Source organism: Chrysemys picta, chromosome 1, assembly GCF_011386835.1.
Source record: "Chrysemys picta bellii isolate R12L10 chromosome 1, ASM1138683v2, whole genome shotgun sequence".
Classification (NCBI taxonomy): Eukaryota; Metazoa; Chordata; order Testudines; family Emydidae; genus Chrysemys; species Chrysemys picta.
In genome coordinates, this window is record NC_088791.1 from 130,870,393 (window position 1) to 130,883,535 (window position 13,143).

Genomic DNA, 13,143 nt, shown 5'->3' on the forward strand with positions numbered 1-13,143 from the left:
CATAGATAGGAATTGACCTATGGGGTTTTCATTTAAAGCTAATGTCTGCAGTTTCCCCCCAGAAGAAAGCAAGTAGCTAGTGCAGTGTATGGAGCACAAATGTACTGTTCTCAATATGGCTACCATCACCAAACAAACAAGCTGCTGCATTCTACACTTAATGAAACCCCAGAGTGGTCTCCAAAGATACCCCCAAGAATTAATTAGAATAGTGCAAGCTAGAAAAGGCAAAGGGGTGGACAACTCTAGTGAGGTCTATCTCCAAGACAAAAAGGCCACCATATTCATGCCAATAGCATATGGAAAAAATATTCCCAAGCACCACTTGAGAACTCAGGAGCAAGTGCGAGAATAAAAGAACCCCTTGCGGACTTCTTTACAAAGGATGGGCATGCTCTAGCTCAACAGAAGGTTAAGACACTGCTCCCACCAGTTCCTTTAGAGGCTATGAACTAGTGGTTAGAACACTAGACTGGAAATCTGGATTCTAATCCCAGCTCTGCCATTGACCTGCAGGATTATCTTGAGCAAGTCACTTCACCTCTGTGCCTCTGTTTCCCCAGCTGTAAAATGGGGATAACAATACTGACCTCATAGGTAAAGCACTTTGAGATCTACTGATCAAAATTGCTGTATAAGAACTAGATGATATTATAATTATTGTGTCCATCTTGTCCAGCACTCTTAGGCCATCAATAGGAAAGCACAGAGACAACACCAACCATACCTGATATACAAAAAAAAAAAAAAAAAAAAGAGAGAGAGAGAGAGAGATGTCATCAGCATACCAATGACATTGCAGTTCAGTATGTATTGCAAGCATCCCCAGCTGCCTCACATGTATATTGACCAAGATACATGATGAAATGGAACCCTGTGGAATCTCATATGGCAGGGTGAGCAATTGTTCAATATAATTCTCTCTGGAACCTCTTGGAGAGGGAAGAATGAGTCCACCTTGAGAGCAGTCTCATAATAATAATTAATAAATTAATTAATAATCCGCCTCTGCCAGGGTCCACAGGTGAGTCAACAACACCTCATGGATAGTGGCATAAAAGGCAAATGATGGATTTAAAAGTATCCATCTGGACAGTGACCGTTGTCCATGACGTGGAGTAGATTATTGATAAAGGAAAATAATGGAAATCTTGTATTATTCTTAAACTCTGACTGACTGGGTCGATTAAAATCAGAAGATTCTAGATTTCACAAAAGCTGTTTCACTTCAAGAGAAGATTTTGAAATCAGGTGATATTTAGCTAGAACCCATTTATTAAACTGAGGTTTTTTATTTCTCATGCTTCCGTTGTTTTCCTCCAAATGCTTAGACTGTTTTCTCTGAGTATTTGTACCATTGTTTTATTCAGGATTGAAGTTAGATTTACTGGGTGTGAATTGCTAGGATTGTGTTGCTTTTCTTGTTTTTTTATTTTTCTTTTCTTTCCTTCTTTTGGAAGATCATTCTAAATTTGCCTTTTTCCCAGTCATCTGGCACCATCCTAGCTATTTAAAAATATAATTGTTAATGATTCAGCCTGTTCATTAGCTAACTCACTTTACTCCCTTCTGATAGAACAGTTGGTCTATGTCTATGTTTTCCCCCCAAATCCCTATATTTGGTCTTTCAGTAGCTTGGTTTGCATTCTTATTAAAGAGAGATTTAAACTATATTAGTGATTTTTAGAATAATTAATTTCACCTTCTACCTGATTTATTACTTAGTCTCCTTAACTCCTTTGGCTGTAGAATCCACTCACTTCCTTTCCCCCCCCCCCCCGACCTTATTTTTTGTCTGCAGACAAAAGACTGACTATTCTGGTTTGCGTATGAAGTGGGGGAGGCATGCATACTTTTCCATTTCCAGTACAATGTATTTTACCATCGGGTCTTCGAGAAATCCCTCTTGAAGCCATATTGGCTGCTCTGTGTTCCTGCGTTCTTCTTTTTCAGAGGAATTGTAACCTGTTGGATCTTAATTATAGTGACTCCAAGATTCTCCAGCTGTCTTGGATTTTAATATTTCCTCTCCCTATATTTCTTCCACTACTCCACCTCTTCTTCCCTTCCAATCCTTCTGCTCTTCTTCTGATGGACTAAATTAAAACTTTCACTTGCAGAAATTATGGTGTGCAGCTGTGGACCATTTGCTGATTCCAGAGTCTTCCCCTCTGTATTTTCCACACAGATTGTTGCTGCCACTGGAAAAACAAATTAAATTAAACTGGCACTCGGCATACTGGTGAGACTTGCAGTAAACAAGCTGGGGAATGTTAGAGCTGCTTGATAGCAGAGAGAGAATGAAATGAAATAAAAAGTCCAGCTGCAATGAGCTGTTTAACACAAATGCCTAGAAAGTAACCTGAAGGTGAGACCTCCCACAGGGGGGTGGCTGTTCAGTGATTTTATTAAGCCTCATCAGCTTTGCCATCTTCCTTCAGGTTACAGAACTATCAGGTTATGGGATGACTGAGGCCCTGGGAAGGATAACTTGCTTTTTAGTAAAAAGTCAGGATTTCTGGTAAGGGAGTTGATCTCCTTGCTCCCTCCCCCCACCACGTAATTTTGGTTGGTTTTAGTTAATTAGTTTGGAGAATAAGGAGAGACGTTCCCTAGTCAGTTTAAGATGCATGTGTCGGTCTGCTGGGATATGGAAAATCTGCAGCCTAACTGGCAATAGATAAACAGCTTTCCAAAGTGTGGAGCCAGCTGCATGTGAATTTGCATCCCTGAAATGCTAGCAGTTGGCAACCCCCGAGATCTGCAAATATTAAAGTATTCATTCTTGGATCTACCTATATGTTTATAACTTACCTCCCTCAACTGTGCACCAGTGTCCAAAACCAAAGAATCCCTAAATATCCTTCCCTTCTCTCACTCCCCGCCCCCACATATATGTGTGTGCATGCACGCTTACCGGTATATATTATATAAAACCATACAAACATACAGAAAACAAGGGAGAAAGGAAAACTGCTCTTTAAGGAACCTTATTTGCAAGACATAGTGTTATAGCTTCATATTAATTTCATTTAATAGAAGATATTTGATTTTTGCTTTCTTTTATAAAATAGCCTGCAATGACTATGAAGTTAATGGAGATCTGTGTGAGGCAGATTGTGGGGAGGTCTGTGTATGTCAGACGATGGGGGAAAGTTTGCAGGGCCAAGTTGGGGGGCCTCCAAGGGGCAGAAAAGCTTTGTATAACTTCTTGGATTCTTATTCAAAATGAATCTCCAAACCACCTTCCCCCATGGGTCCAGCCAAGCGATTTCTTGCTGTGCAGACCCATGTCATAGAGGCAGCAGGCATTGCTGGAGAGAGAGACATGGAATTCAATAGCTGTTTTTTGGGAAAAGCAGAACATAGACCCCCCCCAACCATTCTAAGTTTGAAAGGTATGATGCTTCCTTAGCCACCCACCCCCATTAATACAGTGAATATGATTTTTAAACTGTGAAACTTTAAGGGTAGTAAGTCAACAGCACTGCGACCAATTTTTGATTAATCTTTGAGTAAAGAATTCCATTTGCTGTGTACAGCACTGGGGCATAAAAAACTCCCTGACAGCTAAGGCAGAGATGAAGCATGTGCAGCCTTCATTTGAGTTTAGCTTTCCCTCCCTGTGTTGTAAAAGGCAGTATTTTTAAAGCAAGATGATATTATATATGTAATGCATAATATAATTTTGTGGTGTGGTGTTTTTTTTTAATTTAAAAAAAAAAAGCTCTATTCAGTGTGAAATAGAATCAGACAGTTCTGAGCAGGCCAGGACACTTCACAGTTAGATTGAAGACTGTAAACACACAAGTATATACAGTAGATAAAAGTATGAGATTCTTTGGAGGGAAACCTGGTTGGGATTCAAGCTTTTGATGTGGACAGAGCTTCGTCCCAAGCCTTGGTTCTGCAGCCAGTTCTTTTAAATTCCAGTAAAGTCTGAATGGAGATGTAGTCTCTTCTCTCTGCCTTTTCCACGCCACCTCAAACGGGTGACTACTGCATAGGAGGTCTTGCTTTAATCTGACTCGTTCTCCTTTACTGTCACAGTGACCTCCAGTGGCTCACTTCAAGTCATACTCAGTCCTTTGAAAGAAATTGGGTTGTACTTTTTTAATAATCAAGAAACAAAAGTGGTTGAAGGGAAGAAATGAGAACATATTCAGGTTTTTTTTTCTTCTTCCCTGTGTGGGCACTGGACCTTTCCTAACTGAATGTGCAGAGAAGGCATGCATCTGTGAACTGGTGAAATAATTAACTGGTGAAATGGAACCATTATTTGTGACTCCGAAATGAATGAGTAAAACTGTTCTGAGATCTGCCAAAATATTCCTTAGAAAAATCAGTATACTCAAGGGAAGCAGGGTGAGACTCTTGGAAAAACTGATTTGCTGAAGTTTGGAGCAGGTCGGGGAGGGGTTGGGGAGGGAATAACTTCATCTCTGAGGTGGTCCCATTTTCAAGAAATTTGTGAGTTCTCTTTCTGGAAGGGGTTCTCTTTATACATTCATACCTGGCTGGCAGGGGTCTCCTGTTCTGCCTTCCACCATTTAAAGAAACAGCTGCATGTCAGTGTTTTTGTTGCAATTGCTTTGTACCCTGTGCCAGAATCTCTGAAGCTGTAAGGCTGCTCACCTTATGTATGTATACAGTATATAAATCTGTATTTCAAGGAAAGCTGAGGGGAAGAGACCTGGAGGAAGGCAACAAAGAGAAAGGGAACAAACAGATAAAACTGGGACCCTTTTATATTCTACAGAAAGATCACTGTAGGTGCAAGTGAAATTGCATTAGGAGTATAAGTCACAAACACTATGAAACTCTTAGGCTGCTATCGAGCACACCTTATTCAGACAAAGTTACCACTGAAGTCAATGGAATTTTGCCTGGTTAAGGAGGGCTAAATAGGGCTCTTAAAAGAAAACCAAAAGGCCTAAAACTGTTTGGAGAAAAGATTTACTACACCCAATACACTTTGCTGTGTATGTGCACCGAATCAGGATGGCTTTAATTTATCTCGTCCCTTAGTATGCTTATTTTTATTGAATCCTATAAAAATAAGCCTGATTTTTGAAGAAAATGATTGTGAAAGAATTTCCTAGCATGTCATCAAACAATGCATCAAGGATAACTTGTACACTTCTTATACTTCTTGAAAATACCAGCAGTCCTAATGAATGTATTATGTATCTAATTCATTCAGGAGTCTTGCTGAATGCTATTTTGGGGTAGAAAAGAGAACAGAATGGTGAAATGGAGAGAGAGACTCCATCATCTGCTCTGAGAATTAGCTAATGGATTATTTCCAGTTGAATTTAGAAACTAAAGGAGTATTCAATTTTCTGAGGCCAGTGTACTAGTATGTACAATAGGTGAGTGCTTTACACCAGTGGTTCTCAATCTTTTTTCATTTGCGAACTCCTAACAAAATTTGACTTGAGGTGCGGATCTCTTTGGAAATCTTAGACACAGACTGCAGACCCTCAGGGGTCCATGGGCCACAGGTTGAGAACTACTGCTTTACACTCATCCCAGTGTCTTCACCACAAGGTCTGGTGTGTATACATTGGTCTTGATGTTTGATGGTAATTGCTGTTAACATTAGTGAGGGTTCTGCTAATTATTTACAGTGCACCAAGAGAAGTGTTCCTTTTAGAATGACCTGAGCACTTCCCAACAGACCTAGTAAAGAGCACAAAACAAACTTCCAATGCTATCTTATATAGCATGCTGACAAACCCAACAACAGACCATTGGAGTGCTTATTTACAGCCTCGTGCAGCCCACCGACTATTTTTCAAGTAAAAGCACATAGGATGATTCACACATCTTCCTGAGGTATTGTTCAGAGAACACTCATTAGATCTTCCTAGAGCTGTTTCTCATTATGGGTGAATATGGACTTACAATAATAGTGCTTAAGTAATATGTGGACAATTCCTGGCTATCAGTATATGTTCCAAGGTCATTAGTGAATTTGGATTGCAAAATTGACTCCTGCATTGTCTGTCTGCCTGTCTCTGTGAGTTTCTCTCTTTTTCCGGCTGCTTATCCTTTTCAGAAGAAAATGTAGCTATTGAGGACTCCAACGAGTTGATCTTGTCTGCTAACTACATCTAATTAAGGGATTAAATATGAATGCACGTTCACCTACTATTAGGTGAATTAGATATTTCTTTATCTGTTGTCACCCTAGCACTGTTGGAATAGTCCAAATAAAACAGCAATGGTTCTACCATATTTATTTATTTATTTTTCATTTACTTTCTCAATCAAGTGCATATAGTGAGAGCCCTGAAACTGGGCAGGGCTGGGCTCTCAATCTGCTGAGGCCCAAATGTGGAACAGAAGTCCAAACTACGAGTAATCACAATGGAAGAGGTTTTAATCAATGAAGGTTACAGTCCATTAACACAAATAACCAGTTTTCTGATTCAGAGTTTGATGTAAATAATCTACAATCGGTGGTAGGGAGCTCCATCCAGCCATTGTGTACTAGTTGAGTTAATTGAGAATAGACTTTTTTTATAGGGCATTCTTGCTCCATCAGTCCAAACTTCGGACAAACTTACTATTCAGATTCTCGCATTGGTGCCCATCATCATAGTAAGTGACTGCTTGCCTGTGCTGCTTCTGAGTAGAGGCTCTGTCATCCAACTAGCAGTTAGTAGTGCTGCCTACTGTTTCCTCAACCCAGACCTGCTTGTAGACAGCCCTCAGGTTTGGCTGGCATTGACTCTGCACCTGTTACAAATGCTGTAGAAAACTGTTGTTGCACAGAACCCGCAGAATTCCATTGCCAAAGCATTAACTATCACATAAGGCCTGACTGACCTTACTCACGATAGTGAACACTTATTTACATGAGTAGTCCAACTGATGTCAAAGAGACTGACTGCAATCTTTGTTCACTGGCATTTTCATGAACAGTCTGGTCCTTATACCTGTGTCACTCACAGTGGTGGGTTAAAACTCAAAGTGGGTTTCTTTGCCCTAAAAGGAGCGTGCCTAACAAAAACACACTTGAGCTGCTATAGCTCTTCTCAGTGTACTCAGTCAAAGGGGGGCTGATTGTCCAAGCTCTTATATCAGGGGGTAGCCGTGTTAGTCTGTATCCACAAAAACAACGAGGAGTCTGGTGGCACCTTAAAGACTAACAGATTTATTTGGGCATAAGCTTTCATGGGTAAAAAACCCCACTTCTTCAGATGCATCTATAAGATGCAAGCTCTTATAGTTTGTTATGAGTGAATTGATCTTCATCACTTCTCAATGAGAAGACTCATCATTTTCTGTGAGACCATTCTAAGCCCCCCATTTTGTTTTTTGAAAAAATATATTCAGAAGGCTGTGTTCTTTACTGGACAGTCTTTTTTCAGTTACTATTGAAACTCTTTAATAAGTAGACAGGAAATGAAAGAAAGCTGGTACTTCAGGAGGCGAGAACAGTCCATTTATGCTCCAGGAACTCATTCACCTGTCAGTATGAATAGCTAAAGATCCCTTTATTTGACTAGTTCCTGGTCACCACTAAGTCTTCTTTGCTCCACTTCAGCATTGTCAAGCAGACTTATAGCTAACTTGATCAGCTGAGGAGTGGCCTAGTGCTTTAAGACTCTTCAAGTAGTGCAGAGCCATTGTGGATGACCCCACCCCCTATGGACTCAGCATAGAAAGTGTGTCACGTGTGAAGGGCCATTGAAGCTGGTCATAGGTAAAAGGAGCCCTGAGGTAGCTCTAATTTACACTGGAAGCTGACCTGGCCCATGCCTGGCCAGGATTGGGCAAGCACAGAGGTGATATGGAGCCATGTATGCTCCCACTCAGTTGGGTCTTCCACTGAGCAGTTTTTGGCCCATAGGGTTTAGTGTAAGTCCAGGCCCTCTCAGCTACAAGAGAAAGGGTGAGGAAGGAGTTAACCAGCAAGGACAGAAGAATGCCTGCCTGGGAGCACATGGCTATCAAAACTGGCAATGATGATACTGGCCTGGAATATATCAAAGTATTTCCTCTTCATTCTGGTGCAGTGACATAAAGGAGATTCTGATGAATTCTTGAAAACTCAGGTTATTGGGTTGTTTTCATCCTCATATATCTCTGTGTTCTTAGACTTTCTGAGGCACCTTTAATACTGGGGTCTGATCCTCTTGATACATTATAGCACCACAAGTATGCAGAAAACATACTGGGAGCTTACAGTTTAAATGATAGACTGAGGTCAGACTAGATCATCATAATGGTCCTTTCTGGCCTTAAAATCTATAAAACTTTTTCATTAAACTTTATTCTCTGTTTTAGATGTGGAATTTACAAAATGTCTGATTCTCAGTAGCTGCAATCCACATAAATCCATCCCTCCACCCTCTTGTACATGTTGTGGGTAAAATAGCCACTACAGCTTTATGTGGCTCACCAAGGATTTCCATTAATATGTACACCAGGCATATCCCGTATTCCTCACTGGGCAAAATTCCCTTTAATTTCTAAGGAGTTTTAAATCAGGCCCATCATCCACAATTAGGGCTTAAGCCTACGTTTCTCTGAAACACAAACATGTATCTTAGCAGAGCAGTTCATTTAATAAGATACATAGGGATGCTCACCTACCTGTCAGAGAACAAGATCAAGCCCTTGGAAACTGACAATCTATGGCACAAGTATTGGAAACCACTATAGTGGAGCACTAACTTTTCTTGGAAGGAGGAGCATGGAGAGGGTTAGCTCATAGATACTTCCCACAGTAAATTAGTTAACATTAACAGTAGGAAAAAATTAGTTTAGTTGTGAGAAGAGTCCAGGAAACTGATCAAAAGGAGGACTCTAGGGGGTGTATTTTCAAAGCATTGTGTGGGATGTTAACTGCATAACTTCCACTAAAGTCAGTGTTTAGAATGGTGTGGTGATGGTTTAGAGGGGAGTGGTGATGAGGTAGTCATTTTATCTCTGTCACCTTTGCCTGGATGGGTAGAAACCAAAAGCCATTATTATCTGATGGCTGTAGCTGTGGCCTAAGTGAAACAACTTGGATAATCCACAGGGCAAAAAAAAAAAAAAAGTTGTTATAATAATACTTTGCACTTACATAGCATTTTTTCCTTGGTACAGCTCAAAGCACTTTACACACATGGTGGATAAGTCATACTCCAGTTACAGATGTGGTATCTGTAGTGTAAACAAATTAGTAACCTGCCCAAAATATCACAGGGCATTGGTGTTAAAGTTGAGAGTTGAATAATGGTCCCTATCTAGAGCTGGTCAAGCAGTATACACTGGACAATTCTGATTTGCCAAAATGGACACATACCAGTTTTAACAAAACTTTTGGAGGAAAATGTTTTTCAGGTCGAGGATGTAATTTCTGATCAAAACCAGTAAGTGGGAGGAGGGGATGGGAGAGAGAGAGACTCACCCCAGAGCAACCAATAGTTAAAGTACTCACCTAGGATGTGGGAGATCTGGGTCTGAATCAGGTAGAGCAGGGACTCCAACCTGGGTCTCCTGCATCCTAGATAAGTGCCCTAAATACTGGTCTATGGGTTAATCTGGGGTGGTGTTACTCTCTATGGTTTTTTCATTGAAATGCTCTCAGTTTTGTCCCAGTGCGGAATGGGAAAAAATTGAAATCTGAAATTTTCATAAAACAGGGAAAACTATTTACTGACCATCTCAGCACCCAACCCCAGCCCCATGCCTGATTCACTAGGTGCTGAGTCCACTGACAATCTCAGCAAATAGGACAAGCATTGTATCTGTTATGGAGGATGAACTACTTGAATCGTAGAGCTCTGGTGGTCCCCAGTTTACCACTGAGGCACATTGGCATGGGACCGTAAGAGAAGTTTGCACTGTTTCTGCCTGTGTTGTATCTATCCTGTAGTTAAATAAAGACCTTCAGATTCCAGAGGTGCTATTCCAGCACCTTTCACCAGCACCAAATTATGTTTAAATAACAAAATGGTTTAAACATTCAAATACTGTAACTACATACAGTCAATATTCCCCTACTTATTGGATTACTGCAAGACAGCCAAATTCCCTGTGGTAGTTCTGGAGCATAAGGCCACTTACTTATAAATGAATGTTCAGGATTGCTACACTGTAGGTACATTGTGTCAGAGAGTAGCATTATCCACATTTTGGGATGTCAGATACTTAAAACTAAACTGAACAGGTCTGGCCCTTGAAATGCCAACAAGACTGATCTCTGAGCTGATAGGGTCCAGCTTCAATCATTATAAATTTTACTTGTAAACTATCCTGGGTTTGTATGTGATTTGGAGGAAAAAATAATTTCTTTATTTACAAAGAACCATTAAACAGAAACTCTGAAAGTGCAGTGTATAGTGCTAAGAGGTTGACAGAGTTGATTATAGAGGGTTTAACTGTTGATGGTATGAAGATTTTTCTCCATTTGATATTTCTCAGCAATTTAGTATGAAAAATCGCAGGGCCGCCCGGGGGGGGGGGGGGGGGGGGCAAGTGGGGCAATTTGCCCCAGGCCCTGGGCCCCGCAGGGGTCCCGAGAGTATAGTATTCTATAATATTGCAACTTTTTTTTATGGAAGGGGCCCCCAAAATTGCTTTGCCCCAGGCCCCCTGAATCCTCTAGGTGGACCTGAAAAATCGTTGTTTTGTGCTTAAAAAATTATATGGTCGATAATTAGGACAGTAGTGTTGCGGAATTTTTAGGCCTTTTATGTTCCCTTCCCTGTCTTGAAATGGACTTTAACAATGTATTAGATTATATAGATGGGGCTGGTACCTCTGCCTACTATTAAAGTTGTCCAACAGTGCCCATTATAAGACCTTGTTTTCAGTTGCTTATAATTTTGCCAAACTTTAACCATTTGGGCTGAAATTTTCGATGCCAGGTATGTATCTCAGGATGACTTTTTTCTTTCTTTTCTTTTTTTGGGGGAATGGGGGTACAAAGGGGGTAAAACTTCAGCCAAAACGATTGGTTGTTTCCAAGATCGGTGCTAGGGGGAAACACATTGTTTTGTCCATGTTAAAAATTTTAATGGCTTTAAAAGAAAAAGTTCTAGCATCCCCTTGCTCTGGCACGGAACTTGAACTATGGCAGGGGTGGTGGCCTTTGTATCAGGGATGTGCCTTTTGTCATCCCCATGAAAATCTGCTCAAATTTGTCAAGTTAAAAACCTTTGAAAAATCGTAGTGTGCACATGCTCAGTTGAGACTTCTTTGATTTTTAGCAGCTCTGGGTATGTCTACACAGCAAAACAGAGACCTGAGGCAGTGCGTCTCAGAGCCCAGGTCAACTGACTTGGGCCCTCAGGGCTTGCATCCTAGGGCTAAAAATAGTAATGTAGAAATTCAGGTTTTGACTGGAGCCTGGGCTCTGAAACACAGCAAGGAGGTAAGGGTCTCAGAGCCCAGGCACCAGCCCAAGCACAAATGTCTACACTACTATTTTTATCTCCATAAACCCAGGTCAGTTGACCCAGGCTCTGAGACTCACTGCTGCAGGGTTGGGTTTTGTTGTTGTTTTTGGATGATTTATTTGCTGCGTAGAGCGGAGGTACCCTGAGGCCTCTGAAGATTCCATTGTCTCTGAACATGCTGAAGTTTCTCACAGTTCCTAGTGCTGACCAGAGTGCATGCCATCCCCACAGAGTGACCGAGCATGCTCCCTCCAGCCCAGAGTTACAAGTGTGAAGCTGGACTTTCCCTGCAGTAGTTTCTGCTGGCTGTCGTGGGTCAGGGTGAGGCTGGACACTAGAGTTGAGAGCCGGGAGCGTGTCTCTCCTGTGCTCTCAGTGAGCCCCCCACTGGCACCCAGGCAGTGTAATAGAAGCTGTCTTATTCAAATGCAAAAGGGACAAAGGCTGGACCAGGTGGAAGGGAGAAGATTAGACTGGGACAAATTGCCTGATGAGGCTGGGAGGAGCCAGGGTGGGAGAGGGAGTCTGGGATTGGGATCCATTAGGGAGATGGAGACTGAGACTATAAACCAGTGGGAGTATGTCAGTGGGTGGGGGAGATACATATCTGACAAGGAGCTGGGGTGCAGGGGAGAGGACCGGCACTGGCTGGGCAAAGAGACTGGGACAAGGAGGGAAGTCTGAAGGCTTTTGCTGTGCATAGAAGTGTCCATGAAACAATTCACCTTATGCAAGTTGCCCCAGCAGCAGCTCTAGTAACTGTCAGTTCAGTCATGGTCAGGGAGAATATGTCATGATGTCACAAAGTGAGTGAGGCTTCATTAAGACTTTGCTTAAAACAGGAACATTTTAACAGATGTCCGGATGATGCATGGTGACTTGTATATTGTTTGTAACTTTATTCAACCAATGGGCATCCAGTTGTGAAGATCTGCCATTATTTTCTGTTATCTGTGCGTATGTGGAAAAATAATACAAGATTTTTTTTTCAGAATAGGAGAAATGTGAGGTGTCTTTTGAGGGGCTGGGTGGTTTCCTTGGTTTGCAGTTTCACAGAACTAGAAAAATAGTTTATTCTCTGTTCTATTCAGTATAATTTTTATACCGCACTCGTCACTATAGTACCTTCCAATAGAGCATCAAGCCATGTTGCATATCTGTCACATGTTATTTGTTCTCTCATCCTCCCCCCAGCTGGAGAAGCCTGTGCAGTGGAGTGTCCTGTTTTGGTAGGGTGTGTCTTTTTAAAAAATATATAAACATACCTGTTGCTGTGTGTGTGTTATGTTTATGCTCAAGCAGCCATTTTGGATGGAGATCAAACACAGAGACATTCAGCCCCCCAATTTTGAATGTTTTTGACACTTATGAGCAAGTGGACATGGTGGTTTGATTGGAATTGTTTGCCAACCTTGGCTATAGCAGTCACATAGGAGTTATAATACAGGAAAACAGCATTAAGCACCTGCAGCAGGTAGACCTCCACCCTCTCCTTAAGTAAACAATTTGAAGTAAAATTCTATTTGACCTTGTAAGTCCCATCCCTATTAGACTACTAACATTTCTTGGTCCTTTAGGTGGTTACTTTACCACGAATGGAAACACAGGCAGTATCCTAGAGGATGCAAATTCCTGTTTTTCACTTTGAAAAGCATTTTCTTTTTTCAGTTGTAGGGCATTCCAGATTTCACTGCAGAACATCTTGAGACTATCCCCAAAGAGCAATTATAGCAAAGTAACT